Source organism: Misgurnus anguillicaudatus, chromosome 20 (assembly GCF_027580225.2).
Source record: "Misgurnus anguillicaudatus chromosome 20, ASM2758022v2, whole genome shotgun sequence".
Taxonomy (NCBI): Eukaryota; Metazoa; Chordata; class Actinopteri; order Cypriniformes; family Cobitidae; genus Misgurnus; species Misgurnus anguillicaudatus.
Window position 1 is genome coordinate 3,698,593 of NC_073356.2, and position 16,697 is coordinate 3,715,289.

At 47.2% G+C, this 16,697-nt stretch overlaps 25 non-coding genes across 25 annotated transcripts; all 25 read left to right on the top strand.

Annotated features, from left to right (window-relative positions):
- Positions 1-1,814: 1,814 nt before the first annotated feature.
- trnal-aag (transfer RNA leucine (anticodon AAG)) lies at positions 1,815-1,896 on the top strand. The gene has a single exon. It is a non-coding gene; the product is annotated as a tRNA-Leu (tRNA).
- Positions 1,897-2,282: 386 nt separating this feature from the next.
- Positions 2,283-2,364, top strand: trnal-uag (transfer RNA leucine (anticodon UAG)). The gene has a single exon. It is a non-coding gene; the product is annotated as a tRNA-Leu (tRNA).
- Positions 2,365-3,044: 680 nt separating this feature from the next.
- trnal-aag (transfer RNA leucine (anticodon AAG)) lies at positions 3,045-3,126 on the top strand. Its single transcript has one exon. It is a non-coding gene; the product is annotated as a tRNA-Leu (tRNA).
- Positions 3,127-3,512: 386 nt separating this feature from the next.
- On the top strand, positions 3,513-3,594 carry trnal-uag (transfer RNA leucine (anticodon UAG)). Its single transcript has one exon. It is a non-coding gene; the product is annotated as a tRNA-Leu (tRNA).
- Positions 3,595-4,752: 1,158 nt separating this feature from the next.
- On the top strand, positions 4,753-4,834 carry trnal-aag (transfer RNA leucine (anticodon AAG)). The gene has a single exon. It is a non-coding gene; the product is annotated as a tRNA-Leu (tRNA).
- Positions 4,835-5,220: 386 nt separating this feature from the next.
- Positions 5,221-5,302, top strand: trnal-uag (transfer RNA leucine (anticodon UAG)). Its single transcript has one exon. It is a non-coding gene; the product is annotated as a tRNA-Leu (tRNA).
- Positions 5,303-5,982: 680 nt separating this feature from the next.
- trnal-aag (transfer RNA leucine (anticodon AAG)) lies at positions 5,983-6,064 on the top strand. Its single transcript has one exon. It is a non-coding gene; the product is annotated as a tRNA-Leu (tRNA).
- Positions 6,065-6,450: 386 nt separating this feature from the next.
- Positions 6,451-6,532, top strand: trnal-uag (transfer RNA leucine (anticodon UAG)). The gene has a single exon. It is a non-coding gene; the product is annotated as a tRNA-Leu (tRNA).
- A 1,158-nt stretch (positions 6,533-7,690) lies between these two features.
- Positions 7,691-7,772, top strand: trnal-aag (transfer RNA leucine (anticodon AAG)). The gene has a single exon. It is a non-coding gene; the product is annotated as a tRNA-Leu (tRNA).
- A 386-nt stretch (positions 7,773-8,158) lies between these two features.
- On the top strand, positions 8,159-8,240 carry trnal-uag (transfer RNA leucine (anticodon UAG)). The gene has a single exon. It is a non-coding gene; the product is annotated as a tRNA-Leu (tRNA).
- Positions 8,241-8,920: 680 nt separating this feature from the next.
- trnal-aag (transfer RNA leucine (anticodon AAG)) lies at positions 8,921-9,002 on the top strand. Its single transcript has one exon. It is a non-coding gene; the product is annotated as a tRNA-Leu (tRNA).
- Positions 9,003-9,388: 386 nt separating this feature from the next.
- On the top strand, positions 9,389-9,470 carry trnal-uag (transfer RNA leucine (anticodon UAG)). Its single transcript has one exon. It is a non-coding gene; the product is annotated as a tRNA-Leu (tRNA).
- A 680-nt stretch (positions 9,471-10,150) lies between these two features.
- Positions 10,151-10,232, top strand: trnal-aag (transfer RNA leucine (anticodon AAG)). Its single transcript has one exon. It is a non-coding gene; the product is annotated as a tRNA-Leu (tRNA).
- A 409-nt stretch (positions 10,233-10,641) lies between these two features.
- trnal-aag (transfer RNA leucine (anticodon AAG)) lies at positions 10,642-10,723 on the top strand. Its single transcript has one exon. It is a non-coding gene; the product is annotated as a tRNA-Leu (tRNA).
- A 409-nt stretch (positions 10,724-11,132) lies between these two features.
- trnal-aag (transfer RNA leucine (anticodon AAG)) lies at positions 11,133-11,214 on the top strand. The gene has a single exon. It is a non-coding gene; the product is annotated as a tRNA-Leu (tRNA).
- Positions 11,215-11,600: 386 nt separating this feature from the next.
- Positions 11,601-11,682, top strand: trnal-uag (transfer RNA leucine (anticodon UAG)). Its single transcript has one exon. It is a non-coding gene; the product is annotated as a tRNA-Leu (tRNA).
- A 680-nt stretch (positions 11,683-12,362) lies between these two features.
- trnal-aag (transfer RNA leucine (anticodon AAG)) lies at positions 12,363-12,444 on the top strand. Its single transcript has one exon. It is a non-coding gene; the product is annotated as a tRNA-Leu (tRNA).
- Positions 12,445-12,830: 386 nt separating this feature from the next.
- trnal-uag (transfer RNA leucine (anticodon UAG)) lies at positions 12,831-12,912 on the top strand. The gene has a single exon. It is a non-coding gene; the product is annotated as a tRNA-Leu (tRNA).
- A 680-nt stretch (positions 12,913-13,592) lies between these two features.
- On the top strand, positions 13,593-13,674 carry trnal-aag (transfer RNA leucine (anticodon AAG)). Its single transcript has one exon. It is a non-coding gene; the product is annotated as a tRNA-Leu (tRNA).
- A 409-nt stretch (positions 13,675-14,083) lies between these two features.
- trnal-aag (transfer RNA leucine (anticodon AAG)) lies at positions 14,084-14,165 on the top strand. Its single transcript has one exon. It is a non-coding gene; the product is annotated as a tRNA-Leu (tRNA).
- A 409-nt stretch (positions 14,166-14,574) lies between these two features.
- trnal-aag (transfer RNA leucine (anticodon AAG)) lies at positions 14,575-14,656 on the top strand. The gene has a single exon. It is a non-coding gene; the product is annotated as a tRNA-Leu (tRNA).
- Positions 14,657-15,065: 409 nt separating this feature from the next.
- Positions 15,066-15,147, top strand: trnal-aag (transfer RNA leucine (anticodon AAG)). The gene has a single exon. It is a non-coding gene; the product is annotated as a tRNA-Leu (tRNA).
- Positions 15,148-15,556: 409 nt separating this feature from the next.
- Positions 15,557-15,638, top strand: trnal-aag (transfer RNA leucine (anticodon AAG)). Its single transcript has one exon. It is a non-coding gene; the product is annotated as a tRNA-Leu (tRNA).
- Positions 15,639-16,047: 409 nt separating this feature from the next.
- trnal-aag (transfer RNA leucine (anticodon AAG)) lies at positions 16,048-16,129 on the top strand. The gene has a single exon. It is a non-coding gene; the product is annotated as a tRNA-Leu (tRNA).
- A 409-nt stretch (positions 16,130-16,538) lies between these two features.
- trnal-aag (transfer RNA leucine (anticodon AAG)) lies at positions 16,539-16,620 on the top strand. Its single transcript has one exon. It is a non-coding gene; the product is annotated as a tRNA-Leu (tRNA).
- The last annotated feature ends 77 nt before the right edge of the window (positions 16,621-16,697 follow it).

The window sequence follows — 16,697 nt, forward strand, 5'->3', positions numbered from 1 at the left end:
TTGTGACACACCTCATTCAGTTACCTTAGACACCCAGTTCAGGTCTTGCAGTCTCTACTAATGAGTTAAACATTTAAACCAGGTGTGTCTAATGAGGGAGACATGCAAATTGTGCAGTACTATTGGTCCTCCAGGACAGGTTTGAAAACCCCTGGGGCCTCATTTATCAACATTGCGTAGAAAATGTTCTATATTTGTACCTACGAATGAAATTTAGAATGTGCCTAAGTACAAAAAAATCGGGATTTATCAAACGTGCGCACGTGGTTCGTACGCACATCAGTAAGTAATCATTGATGATAAATCCCACTTGTTCTTAAGCACCATGCTCGTGCACGTTCATAGTTATTTGCATTCCGAAACGCCTCCAATGAACCATATATGGTGACAACACCTCCCGTTATATGTCACGTGGTTGTGCTTTTTCCCTCATCGCAATAATGACAAAGAGAGCGTAAAAGAGGAATTTTACAGACACAGAAATTGAGTTACTGCTGGATGAGGTTAAATCCTAATAACACATCCTGTTTGGTTTACTTAGTGCGGGAGGAATGACTGACAAAAGAAAACAAATCTGCATGGGAACATGTTACCAGTGAGTTTAATTCCGTTGAATATGAGGAGAGAACACTTCCAGAAATAAAAAAATTGGTTTGACATTAAATTAGCAGCAAAAAAAAAAAAAACGCGTCACAGCACACCGACGTGAAACGAGTGCAACTGGAGGAGGACAGACAACTTTCCACCTTGGACAGCAGCATAACCAGCATGATTGGCGCGATCTTTGAAAACGCGCTACCGGCGGAATGGATTATTTACCAAGTCTTCCAATAACGCAAGATAAGCCATTGCACTGTGTCAAGCATTTGTCGGAGACTTCATTTATACAAATCACATGTAGAGCTTTTACAGTTACAGATACATATCACAAATAAATCATTATAATTATTTGCTGTTACCATACTGACATTAATCATTTTTAACACCTGCTTGTGGATAAAAAATAGACACTTCTTTACTCACTGGAACAGGGTCCTATGTAGTATCGCTATTCTACCACTAGATGCTCTGCGTACGCATACTCAGAGGTGTGCGTATATTTACACACATTTCTACGTATAAGTGCAATTTGATAAATTCCACACTTTGCGTAAAACTGTTCCTACGCACACTTTACGCACACTTCTGTGCGTACGCACGTTTGATAAATGAGGCCCCTGGTCTAAGGCGCTGTGACTTGTGAATGTAATGTTCAGTTAACTTGAATGAAGCTGGCTTGATGCTCGATGCAGCCTGCATATGCGTGCTCTGGACAACAAAAGCAACCCCTTTAAGTGGTAGCGTGGCCGAGCGGTCTAAGGCTCCAGTCTCTTCGGAGGCGTGGGTTCGAATCCCACCGCTGCCAGGAGCAATTTTAAAGAGGTTCAATTGCCAGCAGTCGGGCACTGTATCAGATTTCTGTAAGATAATCTGGAAAATAAAGTGGTTTTGGCATGCAAGAACATCCCACGTGTTAATTGGTTTGTCAGAAGCGCTTCCTTTATATTTCTGTGGGAGCTTTGGGAATCTCACCTAATTTTTGATTTCAAGCAAACCCCATGGCTTCATTTGTTGTGTCAGATGTACTTTCTAAACGATAGGGAGACATGCAAATTGTGCAGTACTAGTGGTCCTCCAGGACAGGTTTGAAAACCCCTGGTCTAAGGCGCTGTGACTTGTGAATGTAATGTTCAGTTAACTTGAATGAAGCTGGCTTGATGCTCGATGCAGCCTGCATATGCGAGCTCTGGACAACGAAAGCAACCCCTTTAAGTGGTAGCGTGGCCGAGCGGTCTAAGGCGCTGCATTAAGGCTCCAGTCTCTTCGGAGGCGTGGGTTCGAATCCCACCGCTGCCAGGAGCAATTTTAAAGAGGCTCAATTGCCAGCAGTCGGGCACTGTATCAGATTTCTGTAAGATAATCTGGAAAATAAAGTGGTTTTGGCATGCAAGAACATCCCACGTGTTAATTGGTTTGTCAGAAGCGCTTCCTTTAGATTTCTGTGGGAGCTTTGGGAATCTCACCTAATTTTTGATTTCAAGCAAACCCCATGGCTTCATTTGTTGTGTCAGATGTACTTTCGAAACGATAGAACTCTGTAGGATTTGGGAACTCCAGGAGTATGACTCAGCACAGCAGGACCTTAAAGACGATTCTCTCCCGCCAACGAGGTCCTCGAAATCAACTGAGGCTGTCCGTGGAGCTGCACCTCCCCGAAACTCACCAGAGAGCTTTCTCCAAAGGGTAGCGTGGCCGAGCGGTCCAAGGCGCTGGATTTAGGCTCCAGTCTCTCCGGGGGCGTGGGTTCGAATCCCACCGCTGCCAGCAGTTGTTTTAAAGAGGCTCTATTGCCAGCAGTCAGCCAGGCCAGATGGATAGGCGCTTTGGAAGTCTCACGTGGATCGTTTCTCAATCGGAAGGCTGCAGCCTCCTGGGGGTCACGTTTCTAGGCTGCGTACGTTATAAAGACTCTCTTATTTCAGAATACTACCAAATACCAAGTTGACTCTTATTCTTAGTTAATCGTAAATTGCTGTAATATGCTTGTGACTTGCGAATGTAATGTTCAGTTAACTTGAATGAAGCTGCCTTGATGCTCGATGCAGCCGCATATGTGAGCTCCGGACAACCAAAGCAACCCCTTTAAGTGGTAGCGTGGCCGTGCGGTCTAAGGCAGGGGTTTTCAAACCTGTCCTGGAGGACCACTAGTACTGCACATTTTGCATGTTTTCCTTTTGTGACACACCTCATTCAGTTACCTTAGACACCCAGTTCAGGTCTTGCAGTCTCTACTAATGAGTTGAACATTTAAACCAGGTGTGTCTAATGAGGGAGACATGCAAATTGTGCAGTACTAGTGGTCCTCCAGGACAGGTTTGAAAACCCCTGGTCTAAGGCGCTGTGACTTGTGAATGTAATGTTCAGTTAACTTGAATGAAGCTGGCTTGATGCTCGATGCAGCCTGCATATGCGAGCTCTGGACAACAAAAGCAACCCCTTTAAGTGGTAGCGTGGCCGAGCGGTCTAAGGCGCTGGATTAAGGCTCCAGTCTCTTCGGAGGCGTGGGTTCGAATCCCACCGCTGCCAGGAGCAATTTTAAAGAGGCTCAATTGCCAGCAGTCGGGCACTGTATCAGATTTCTGTAAGATAATCTGGAAAATAAAGTGGTTTTGGCATGCAAGAACATCCCACGTGTTAATTGGTTTGTCAGAAGCGCTTCCTTTAGATTTCTGTGGGAGCTTTGGGAATCTCACCTAATTTTTGATTTCAAGCAAACCCCATGGCTTCATTTGTTGTGTCAGATGTACTTTCGAAACGATAGAACTCTGTAGGATTTGGGAACTCCAGGAGTATGACTCAGCACAGCAGGACCTTAAAGACGATTCTCTCCCGCCAACGAGGTCCTCGAAATCAACTGAGGCTGTCCGTGGAGCTGCACCTCCCCGAAACTCACCAGAGAGCTTTCTCCAAAGGGTAGCGTGGCCGAGCGGTCCAAGGCGCTGGATTTAGGCTCCAGTCTCTCCGGGGGCGTGGGTTCGAATCCCACCGCTGCCAGCAGTTGTTTTAAAGAGGCTCTATTGCCAGCAGTCAGCCAGGCCAGATGGATAGGCGCTTTGGAAGTCTCACGTGGATCGTTTCTCAATCGGAAGGCTGCAGCCTCCTGGGGGTCACGTTTCTAGGCTGCGTACGTTATAAAGACTCTCTTATTTCAGAATACTACCAAATACCAAGTTGACTCTTATTCTTAGTTAATCGTAAATTGCTGTAATATGCTTGTGACTTGCGAATGTAATGTTCAGTTAACTTGAATGAAGCTGCCTTGATGCTCGATGCAGCCGCATATGTGAGCTCCGGACAACCAAAGCAACCCCTTTAAGTGGTAGCGTGGCCGTGCGGTCTAAGGCAAGGGTTTTCAAACCTGTCCTGGAGGACCACTAGTACTGCACATTTTGCATGTTTCCCTTTTGTGACACACCTCATTCAGTTACCTTAGACACCCAGTTCAGGTCTTGCAGTCTCTACTAATGAGTTGAACATTTAAACCAGGTGTGTCTAATGAGGGAGACATGCAAATTGTGCAGTACTATTGGTCCTCCAGGACAGGTTTGAAAACCCCTGGTCTAAGGCGCTGTGACTTGTGAATGTAATGTTCAGTTAACTTGAATGAAGCTGGCTTGATGCTCGATGCAGCCTGCATATGCGTGCTCTGGACAACAAAAGCAACCCCTTTAAGTGGTAGCGTGGCCGAGCGGTCTAAGGCTCCAGTCTCTTCGGAGGCGTGGGTTCGAATCCCACCGCTGCCAGGAGCAATTTTAAAGAGGTTCAATTGCCAGCAGTCGGGCACTGTATCAGATTTCTGTAAGATAATCTGGAAAATAAAGTGGTTTTGGCATGCAAGAACATCCCACGTGTTAATTGGTTTGTCAGAAGCGCTTCCTTTATATTTCTGTGGGAGCTTTGGGAATCTCACCTAATTTTTGATTTCAAGCAAACCCCATGGCTTCATTTGTTGTGTCAGATGTACTTTCTAAACGATAGGGAGACATGCAAATTGTGCAGTACTAGTGGTCCTCCAGGACAGGTTTGAAAACCCCTGGTCTAAGGCGCTGTGACTTGTGAATGTAATGTTCAGTTAACTTGAATGAAGCTGGCTTGATGCTCGATGCAGCCTGCATATGCGAGCTCTGGACAACGAAAGCAACCCCTTTAAGTGGTAGCGTGGCCGAGCGGTCTAAGGCGCTGCATTAAGGCTCCAGTCTCTTCGGAGGCGTGGGTTCGAATCCCACCGCTGCCAGGAGCAATTTTAAAGAGGCTCAATTGCCAGCAGTCGGGCACTGTATCAGATTTCTGTAAGATAATCTGGAAAATAAAGTGGTTTTGGCATGCAAGAACATCCCACGTGTTAATTGGTTTGTCAGAAGCGCTTCCTTTAGATTTCTGTGGGAGCTTTGGGAATCTCACCTAATTTTTGATTTCAAGCAAACCCCATGGCTTCATTTGTTGTGTCAGATGTACTTTCGAAACGATAGAACTCTGTAGGATTTGGGAACTCCAGGAGTATGACTCAGCACAGCAGGACCTTAAAGACGATTCTCTCCCGCCAACGAGGTCCTCGAAATCAACTGAGGCTGTCCGTGGAGCTGCACCTCCCCGAAACTCACCAGAGAGCTTTCTCCAAAGGGTAGCGTGGCCGAGCGGTCCAAGGCGCTGCATTTAGGCTCCAGTCTCTCCGGGGGCGTGGGTTCGAATCCCACCGCTGCCAGCAGTTGTTTTAAAGAGGCTCTATTGCCAGCAGTCAGCCAGGCCAGATGGATAGGCGCTTTGGAAGTCTCACGTGGATCGTTTCTCAATCGGAAGGCTGCAGCCTCCTGGGGGTCACGTTTCTAGGCTGCGTACGTTATAAAGACTCTCTTATTTCAGAATACTACCAAATACCAAGTTGACTCTTATTCTTAGTTAATCGTAAATTGCTGTAATATGCTTGTGACTTGCGAATGTAATGTTCAGTTAACTTGAATGAAGCTGCCTTGATGCTCGATGCAGCCGCATATGTGAGCTCCGGACAACCAAAGCAACCCCTTTAAGTGGTAGCGTGGCCGTGCGGTCTAAGGCAGGGGTTTTCAAACCTGTCCTGGAGGACCACTAGTACTGCACATTTTGCATGTTTTCCTTTTGTGACACACCTCATTCAGTTACCTTATACACCCATTTCAGATCTTGCAGTCTCTACTTATGAGTTGAAGATTTAAACCAGGTGTGTCTAATGAGGGAGACAGGCAAATTGTGCAGTACTAGTGGTCCTCCAGGACAGGCCCGAAAACCCCTGGTCTAAGGCGCTGTGACTTGTGAATGTAATGTTCAGTTAACTTGAATGAAGCTGGCTTGATGCTCGATGCAGCCTGCATATGCGAGCTCTGGACAACAAAAGCAACCCCTTTAAGTGGTAGCGTGGCCGAGCGGTCTAAGGCGCTGGATTAAGGCTCCAGTCTCTTCGGAGGCGTGGGTTCGAATCCCACCGCTGCCAGGAGCAATTTTAAAGAGGCTCAATTGCCAGCAGTCGGGCACTGTATCAGATTTCTGTAAGATAATCTGGAAAATAAAGTGGTTTTGGCATGCAAGAACATCCCACGTGTTAATTGGTTTGTCAGAAGCGCTTCCTTTAGATTTCTGTGGGAGCTTTGGGAATCTCACCTAATTTTTGATTTCAAGCAAACCCCATGGCTTCATTTGTTGTGTCAGATGTACTTTCGAAACGATAGAACTCTGTAGGATTTGGGAACTCCAGGAGTATGACTCAGCACAGCAGGACCTTAAAGACGATTCTCTCCCGCCAACGAGGTCCTCGAAATCAACTGAGGCTGTCCGTGGAGCTGCACCTCCCCGAAACTCACCAGAGAGCTTTCTCCAAAGGGTAGCGTGGCCGAGCGGTCCAAGGCGCTGGATTTAGGCTCCAGTCTCTCCGGGGGCGTGGGTTCGAATCCCACCGCTGCCAGCAGTTGTTTTAAAGAGGCTCTATTGCCAGCAGTCAGCCAGGCCAGATGGATAGGCGCTTTGGAAGTCTCACGTGGATCGTTTCTCAATCGGAAGGCTGCAGCCTCCTGGGGGTCACGTTTCTAGGCTGCGTACGTTATAAAGACTCTCTTATTTCAGAATACTACCAAATACCAAGTTGACTCTTATTCTTAGTTAATCGTAAATTGCTGTAATATGCTTGTGACTTGCGAATGTAATGTTCAGTTAACTTGAATGAAGCTGCCTTGATGCTCGATGCAGCCGCATATGTGAGCTCCGGACAACCAAAGCAACCCCTTTAAGTGGTAGCGTGGCCGTGCGGTCTAAGGCAGGGGTTTTCAAACCTGTCCTGGAGGACCACTAGTACTGCACATTTTGCATGTTTCCCTTTTGTGACACACCTCATTCAGTTACCTTAGACACCCAGTTCAGGTCTTGCAGTCTCTACTAATGAGTTGAACATTTAAACCAGGTGTGTCTAATGAGGGAGACATGCAAATTGTGCAGTACTATTGGTCCTCCAGGACAGGTTTGAAAACCCCTGGTCTAAGGCGCTGTGACTTGTGAATGTAATGTTCAGTTAACTTGAATGAAGCTGGCTTGATGCTCGATGCAGCCTGCATATGCGTGCTCTGGACAACAAAAGCAACCCCTTTAAGTGGTAGCGTGGCCGAGCGGTCTAAGGCTCCAGTCTCTTCGGAGGCGTGGGTTCGAATCCCACCGCTGCCAGGAGCAATTTTAAAGAGGTTCAATTGCCAGCAGTCGGGCACTGTATCAGATTTCTGTAAGATAATCTGGAAAATAAAGTGGTTTTGGCATGCAAGAACATCCCACGTGTTAATTGGTTTGTCAGAAGCGCTTCCTTTATATTTCTGTGGGAGCTTTGGGAATCTCACCTAATTTTTGATTTCAAGCAAACCCCATGGCTTCATTTGTTGTGTCAGATGTACTTTCTAAACGATAGGGAGACATGCAAATTGTGCAGTACTAGTGGTCCTCCAGGACAGGTTTGAAAACCCCTGGTCTAAGGCGCTGTGACTTGTGAATGTAATGTTCAGTTAACTTGAATGAAGCTGGCTTGATGCTCGATGCAGCCTGCATATGCGAGCTCTGGACAACGAAAGCAACCCCTTTAAGTGGTAGCGTGGCCGAGCGGTCTAAGGCGCTGCATTAAGGCTCCAGTCTCTTCGGAGGCGTGGGTTCGAATCCCACCGCTGCCAGGATCAATTTTAAAGAGGCTCAATTGCCAGCAGTCGGGCACTGTATCAGATTTCTGTAAGATAATCTGGAAAATAAAGTGGTTTTGGCATGCAAGAACATCCCACGTGTTAATTGGTTTGTCAGAAGCGCTTCCTTTAGATTTCTGTGGGAGCTTTGGGAATCTCACCTAATTTTTGATTTCAAGCAAACCCCATGGCTTCATTTGTTGTGTCAGATGTACTTTCGAAACGATAGAACTCTGTAGGATTTGGGAACTCCAGGAGTATGACTCAGCACAGCAGGACCTTAAAGACGATTCTCTCCCGCCAACGAGGTCCTCGAAATCAACTGAGGCTGTCCGTGGAGCTGCACCTCCCCGAAACTCACCAGAGAGCTTTCTCCAAAGGGTAGCGTGGCCGAGCGGTCCAAGGCGCTGGATTTAGGCTCCAGTCTCTCCGGGGGCGTGGGTTCGAATCCCACCGCTGCCAGCAGTTGTTTTAAAGAGGCTCTATTGCCAGCAGTCAGCCAGGCCAGATGGATAGGCGCTTTGGAAGTCTCACGTGGATCGTTTCTCAATCGGAAGGCTGCAGCCTCCTGGGGGTCACGTTTCTAGGCTGCGTACGTTATAAAGACTCTCTTATTTCAGAATACTACCAAATACCAAGTTGACTCTTATTCTTAGTTAATCGTAAATTGCTGTAATATGCTTGTGACTTGCGAATGTAATGTTCAGTTAACTTGAATGAAGCTGCCTTGATGCTCGATGCAGCCGCATATGTGAGCTCCGGACAACCAAAGCAACCCCTTTAAGTGGTAGCGTGGCCGTGCGGTCTAAGGCAGGGGTTTTCAAACCTGTCCTGGAGGACCACTAGTACTGCACATTTTGCATGTTTTCCTTTTGTGACACACCTCATTCAGTTACCTTAGACACCCAGTTCAGGTCTTGCAGTCTCTACTAATGAGTTGAACATTTAAACCAGGTGTGTCTAATGAGGGAGACATGCAAATTGTGCAGTACTAGTGGTCCTCCAGGACAGGTTTGAAAACCCCTGGTCTAAGGCGCTGTGACTTGTGAATGTAATGTTCAGTTAACTTGAATGAAGCTGGCTTGATGCTCGATGCAGCCTGCATATGCGAGCTCTGGACAACAAAAGCAACCCCTTTAAGTGGTAGCGTGGCCGAGCGGTCTAAGGCGCTGGATTAAGGCTCCAGTCTCTTCGGAGGCGTGGGTTCGAATCCCACCGCTGCCAGGAGCAATTTTAAAGAGGCTCAATTGCCAGCAGTCGGGCACTGTATCAGATTTCTGTAAGATAATCTGGAAAATAAAGTGGTTTTGGCATGCAAGAACATCCCACGTGTTAATTGGTTTGTCAGAAGCGCTTCCTTTAGATTTCTGTGGGAGCTTTGGGAATCTCACCTAATTTTTGATTTCAAGCAAACCCCATGGCTTCATTTGTTGTGTCAGATGTACTTTCGAAACAATAGAACTCTGTAGGATTTGGGAACTCCAGGAGTATGACTCAGCACAGCAGGACCTTAAAGACGATTCTCTCCCGCCAACGAGGTCCTCGAAATCAACTGAGGCTGTCCGTGGAGCTGCACCTCCCCGAAACTCACCAGAGAGCTTTCTCCAAAGGGTAGCGTGGCCGAGCGGTCCAAGGCGCTGGATTTAGGCTCCAGTCTCTCCGGGGGCGTGGGTTCGAATCCCACCGCTGCCAGCAGTTGTTTTAAAGAGGCTCTATTGCCAGCAGTCAGCCAGGCCAGAGGGATAGGCGCTTTGGAAGTCTCACGTTGATCGTTTCTCAATCGGAAGGCTGCAGCCTCCTGTGGGTCACGTTTCTAGGCTGCGTACGTTATAAAGACTCTCTTATTTCAGAATACTACCAAATACCAAGTTGACTCTTATTCTTAGTTAATCGTAAATTGCTGTAATATGCTTGTGACTTGCGAATGTAATGTTCAGTTAACTTGAATGAAGCTGCCTTGATGCTCGATGCAGCCGCATATGTGAGCTCCGGACAACCAAAGCAACCCCTTTAAGTGGTAGCGTGGCCGTGCGGTCTAAGGCAGGGGTTTTCAAACCTGTCCTGGAGGACCACTAGTACTGCACATTTTGCATGTTTCCCTTTTGTGACACACCTCATTCAGTTACCTTAGACACCCAGTTCAGGTCTTGCAGTCTCTACTAATGAGTTGAACGATTAAACCAGGTGTGTCTAATGAGGGAGACATGCAAATTGTGCAGTACTAGTGGTCCTCCAGGACAGGTTTGAAAACCCCTGGTCTAAGGCGCTGTGACTTGTGAATGTAATGTTCAGTTAACTTGAATGAAGCTGGCTTGATGCTCGATGCAGCCTGCATATGCGTGCTCTGGACAACAAAAGCAACCACTTTAAGTGGTAGCGTGGCCCAGCGGTCTAAGGCGCTGGATTAAGGCTCCAGTCTCTTCGGAGGCGTGGGTTCGAATCCCACCGCTGCCAGGAGCAATTTTAAAGAGGTTCAATTGCCAGCAGTCGGGCACTGTATCAGATTTCTGTAAGATAATCTGGAAAATAAAGTGGTTTTGGCATGCAAGAACATCCCACGTGTTAATTGGTTTGTCAGAAGCGCTTCCTTTAGATTTCTGTGGGAGCTTTGGGAATCTCACCTAATTTTTGATTTCAAGCAAACCCCATGGCTTCATTTGTTGTGTCAGATGTACTTTCTAAACGATAGGGAGACATGCAAATTGTGCAGTACTAGTGGTCCTCCAGGACAGGTTTGAAAACCCCTGGTCTAAGGCGCTGTGACTTGTGAATGTAATGTTCAGTTAACTTGAATGAAGCTGGCTTGATGCTCGATGCAGCCTGCATATGCGAGCTCTGGACAACGAAAGCAACCCCTTTAAGTGGTAGCGTGGCCGAGCGGTCTAAGGCGCTGGATTAAGGCTCCAGTCTCTTCGGAGGCGTGGGTTCGAATCCCACCGCTGCCAGGAGCAATTTTAAAGAGGCTCAATTGCCAGCAGTCGGGCACTGTATCAGATTTCTGTAAGATAATCTGGAAAATAAAGTGGTTTTGGCATGCAAGAACATCCCACGTGTTAATTGGTTTGTCAGAAGCGCTTCCTTTAGATTTCTGTGGGAGCTTTGGGAATCTCACCTAATTTTTGATTTCAAGCAAACCCCATGGCTTCATTTGTTGTGTCAAATGTACTTTCTAAACGATAGGGAGACATGCAAATTGTGCAGTACTAGTGGTCTTCCAGGACAGGTTTGAAAACCCCTGGTCTAAGGCGCTGTGACTTGTGAATGTAATGTTCAGTTAACTTGAATGAAGCTGGCTTGATGCTCGATGCAGCCTGCATATGCGAGCTCTGGACAACAAAAGCAACCCCTTTAAGTGGTAGCGTGGCCGAGCGGTCTAAGGCGCTGGATTAAGGCTCCAGTCTCTTCGGAGGCGTGGGTTCGAATCCCACCGCTGCCAGGAGCAATTTTAAAGAGGCTCAATTGCCAGCAGTCGGGCACTGTATCAGATTTCTGTAAGATAATCTGGAAAATAAAGTGGTTTTGGCATGCAAGAACATCCCACGTGTTAATTGGTTTGTCAGAAGCGCTTCCTTTAGATTTCTGTGGGAGCTTTGGGAATCTCACCTAATTTTTGATTTCAAGCAAACCCCATGGCTTCATTTGTTGTGTCAGATGTACTTTCGAAACGATAGAACTCTGTAGGATTTGGGAACTCCAGGAGTATGACTCAGCACAGCAGGACCTTAAAGACGATTCTCTCCCGCCAACGAGGTCCTCGAAATCAACTGAGGCTGTCCGTGGAGCTGCACCTCCCCGAAACTCACCAGAGAGCTTTCTCCAAAGGGTAGCGTGGCCGAGCGGTCCAAGGCGCTGGATTTAGGCTCCAGTCTCTCCGGGGGCGTGGGTTCGAATCCCACCGCTGCCAGCAGTTGTTTTAAAGAGGCTCTATTGCCAGCAGTCAGCCAGGCCAGATGGATAGGCGCTTTGGAAGTCTCACGTGGATCGTTTCTCAATCGGAAGGCTGCAGCCTCCTGGGGGTCACGTTTCTAGGCTGTGTACGTTATAAAGACTCTCTTATTTCAGAATACTACCAAATACCAAGTTGACTCTTATTCTTAGTTAATCGTAAATTGCTGTAATATGCTTGTGACTTGCGAATGTAATGTTCAGTTAACTTGAATGAAGCTGCCTTGATGCTCGATGCAGCCGCATATGTGAGCTCCGGACAACCAAAGCAACCCCTTTAAGTGGTAGCGTGGCCGTGCGGTCTAAGGCAGGGGTTTTCAAACCTGTCCTGGAGGACCACTAGTACTGCACATTTTGCATGTTTCCCTTTTGTGACACACCTCATTCAGTTACCTTAGACACCCAGTTCAGGTCTTGCAGTCTCTACTAATGAGTTGAACATTTAAACCAGGTGTGTCTAATGAGGGAGACATGCAAATTGTGCAGTACTATTGGTCCTCCAGGACAGGTTTGAAAACCCCTGGTCTAAGGCGCTGTGACTTGTGAATGTAATGTTCAGTTAACTTGAATGAAGCTGGCTTGATGCTCGATGCAGCCTGCATATGCGCGCTCTGGACAACAAAAGCAACCCCTTTAAGTGGTAGCGTGGCCGAGCGGTCTAAGGCGCTGGATTAAGGCTCCAGTCTCTTCGGAGGCGTGGGTTCGAATCCCACCGCTGCCAGGGGCAATTTTAAAGAGGCTCAATTGCCAGCAGTCGGGCACTGTATCAGATTTCTGTAAGATAATCTGGAAAATAAAGTGGTTTTGGCATGCAAGAACATCCCACGTGTTAATTGGTTTGTCAGAAGCGCTTCCTTTAGATTTCTGTGGGAGCTTTGGGAATCTCACCTAATTTTTGATTTCAAGCAAACCCCATGGCTTCATTTGTTGTGTCAGATGTACTTTCGAAACGATAGAACTCTGTAGGATTTGGGAACTCCAGGAGTATGACTCAGCACAGCAGGACCTTAAAGACGATTCTCTCCCGCCAACGAGGTCCTCGAAATCAACTGAGGCTGTCCGTGGAGCTGCACCTCCCCGAAACTCACCAGAGAGCTTTCTCCAAAGGGTAGCGTGGCCGAGCGGTCCAAGGCGCTGGATTTAGGCTCCAGTCTCTCCGGGGGCGTGGGTTCGAATCCCACCGCTGCCAGCAGTTGTTTTAAAGAGGCTCTATTGCCAGCAGTCAGCCAGGCCAGAGGGATAGGCGCTTTGGAAGTCTCACGTTGATCGTTTCTCAATCGGAAGGCTGCAGCCTCCTGTGGGTCACGTTTCTAGGCTGCGTACGTTATAAAGACTCTCTTATTTCAGAATACTACCAAATACCAAGTTGACTCTTATTCTTAGTTAATCGTAAATTGCTGTAATATGCTTGTGACTTGCGAATGTAATGTTCAGTTAACTTGAATGAAGCTGCCTTGATGCTCGATGCAGCCGCATATGTGAGCTCCGGACAACCAAAGCAACCCCTTTAAGTGGTAGCGTGGCCGTGCGGTCTAAGGCAGGGGTTTTCAAACCTGTCCTGGAGGACCACTAGTACTGCACATTTTGCATGTTTCCCTTTTGTGACACACCTCATTCAGTTACCTTAGACACCCAGTTCAGGTCTTGCAGTCTCTACTAATGAGTTGAACATTTAAACCAGGTGTGTCTAATGAGGGAGACATGCAAATTGTGCAGTACTAGTGGTCCTCCAGGACAGGTTTGAAAACCCCTGGTCTAAGGCGCTGTGACTTGTGAATGTAATGTTCAGTTAACTTGAATGAAGCTGGCTTGATGCTCGATGCAGCCTGCATATGCGCGCTCTGGACAACAAAAGCAACCCCTTTAAGTGGTAGCGTGGCCGAGCGGTCTAAGGCGCTGGATTAAGGCTCCAGTCTCTTCGGAGGCGTGGGTTCGAATCCCACCGCTGCCAGGAGCAATTTTAAAGAGGTTCAATTGCCAGCAGTCAGGCACTGTATCAGATTTCTGTAAGATAATCTGGAAAATAAAGTGGTTTTGGCATGCAAGAACATCCCACGTGTTAATTGGTTTGTCAGAAGCGCTTCCTTTAGATTTCTGTGGGAGCTTTGGGAATCTCACCTAATTTTTGATTTCAAGCAAACCCCATGGCTTCATTTGTTGTGTCAGATGTACTTTCGAAACGATAGGGAGACATGCAAATTGTGCAGTACTAGTGGTCCTCCAGGACAGGTTTGAAAACCCCTGGTCTAAGGCGCTGTGACTTGTGAATGTAATGTTCAGTTAACTTGAATGAAGCTGGCTTGATGCTCGATGCAGCCTGCATATGCGAGCTCTGGACAATGAAAGCAACCCCTTTAAGTGGTAGCGTGGCCGAGCGGTCTAAGGCGCTGGATTAAGGCTCCAGTCTCTTCGGAGGCATGGGTTCGAATCCCACCGCTGCCAGGATCAATTTTAAAGAGGCTCAATTGCCAGCAGTCGGGCACTGTATCAGATTTCTGTAAGATAATCTGGAAAATAAAGTGGTTTTGGCATGCAAGAACATCCCACGTGTTAATTGGTTTGTCAGAAGCGCTTCCTTTAGATTTCTGTGGGAGCTTTGGGAATCTCACCTAATTTTTGATTTCAAGCAAACCCCATGGCTTCATTTGTTGTGTCAGATGTACTTTCTAAACGATAGGGAGACATGCAAATTGTGCAGTACTAGTGGTCTTCCAGGACAGGTTTGAAAACCCCTGGTCTAAGGCGCTGTGACTTGTGAATGTAATGTTCAGTTAACTTGAATGAAGCTGGCTTGATGCTCGATGCAGCCTGCATATGCGCGCTCTGGACAACAAAAGCAACCCCTTTAAGTGGTAGCGTGGCCGAGCGGTCTAAGGCGCTGGATTAAGGCTCCAGTCTCTTCGGAGGCGTGGGTTCGAATCCCACCGCTGCCAGGAGCAATTTTAAAGAGGTTCAATTGCCAGCAGTCGGGCACTGTATCAGATTTCTGTAAGATAATCTGGAAAATAAAGTGGTTTTGGCATGCAAGAACATCCCACGTGTTAATTGGTTTGTCAGAAGCGCTTCCTTTAGATTTCTGTGGGAGCTTTGGGAATCTCACCTAATTTTTGATTTCAAGCAAACCCCATGGCTTCATTTGTTGTGTCAGATGTACTTTCTAAACGATAGGGAGACATGCAAATTGTGCAGTACTAGTGGTCCTCCAGGACAGGTTTGAAAACCCCTGGTCTAAGGCGCTGTGACTTGTGAATGTAATGTTCAGTTAACTTGAATGAAGCTGACTTGATGCTCGATGCAGCCTGCATATGCGAGCTCTGGACAACGAAAGCAACCCCTTTAAGTGGTAGCGTGGCCGAGCGGTCTAAGGCGCTGGATTAAGGCTCCAGTCTCTTCGGAGGCGTGGGTTCGAATCCCACCGCTGCCAGGAGCAATTTTAAAGAGGCTCAATTGCCAGCAGTCGGGCACTGTATCAGATTTCTGTAAGATAATCTGGAAAATAAAGTGGTTTTGGCATGCAAGAACATCCCACGTGTTAATTGGTTTGTCAGAAGCGCTTCCTTTAGATTTCTGTGGGAGCTTTGGGAATCTCACCTAATTTTTGATTTCAAGCAAACCCCATGGCTTCATTTGTTGTGTCAGATGTACTTTCTAAACGATAGGGAGACATGCAAATTGTGCAGTACTAGTGGTCTTCCAGGACAGGTTTGAAAACACCTGGTCTAAGGCGCTGTGACTTGTGAATGTAATGTTCAGCTAACTTGAATGAAGCTGGCTTGATGCTCGATGCAGCCTGCATATGCGAGCTCTGGACAACAAAAGCAACCCCTTTAAGTGGTAGCGTGGCCGAGCGGTCTAAGGCGCTGGATTAAGGCTCCAGTCTCTTCGGAGGCGTGGGTTCGAATCCCACCGCTGCCAGGAGCAATTTTAAAGAGGCTCAATTGCCAGCAGTCGGGCACTGTATCAGATTTCTGTAAGATAATCTGGAAAATAAAGTGGTTTTGGCATGCAAGAACATCCCACGTGTTAATTGGTTTGTCAGAAGCGCTTCCTTTAGATTTCTGTGGGAGCTTTGGGAATCTCACCTAATTTTTGATTTCAAGCAAACCCCATGGCTTCATTTGTTGTGTCAGATGTACTTTCTAAACGATAGGGAGACATGCAAATTGTGCAGTACTAGTGGTCTTCCAGGACAGGTTTGAAAACACCTGGTCTAAGGCGCTGTGACTTGTGAATGTAATGTTCAGCTAACTTGAATGAAGCTGGCTTGATGCTCGATGCAGCCTGCATATGCGAGCTCTGGACAACAAAAGCAACCCCTTTAAGTGGTAGCGTGGCCGAGCGGTCTAAGGCGCTGGATTAAGGCTCCAGTCTCTTCGGAGGCGTGGGTTCGAATCCCACCGCTGCCAGGAGCAATTTTAAAGAGGCTCAATTGCCAGCAGTCGGGCACTGTATCAGATTTCTGTAAGATAATCTGGAAAATAAAGTGGTTTTGGCATGCAAGAACATCCCACGTGTTAATTGGTTTGTCAGAAGCGCTTCCTTTAGATTTCTGTGGGATCTTTGGGAATCTCACCTAATTTTTGATTTCAAGCAAACCCCATGGCTTCATTTGTTGTGTCAGATGTACTTTCTAAACGATAGGGAGACATGCAAATTGTGCAGTACTAGTGGTCCTCCAGGACAGGTTTGAAAACCCCTGGTCTAAGGCGCTGTGACTTGTGAATGTAATGTTCAGTTAACTTGAATGAAGCTGGCTTGATGCTCGATGCAGCCTGCATATGCGAGCTCTGGACAACGAAAGCAACCCCTTTAAGTGGTAGCGTGGCCGAGCGGTCTAAGGCGCTGGATTAAGGCTCCAGTCTCTTCGGAGGCGTGGGTTCGAATCCCACCGCTGCCAGGAGCAATTTTAAAGAGGCTCATTTGCCAGCAGTCGGGCACTGTATCAGATTTCTGTAAGATAATCTGGAAAATAAA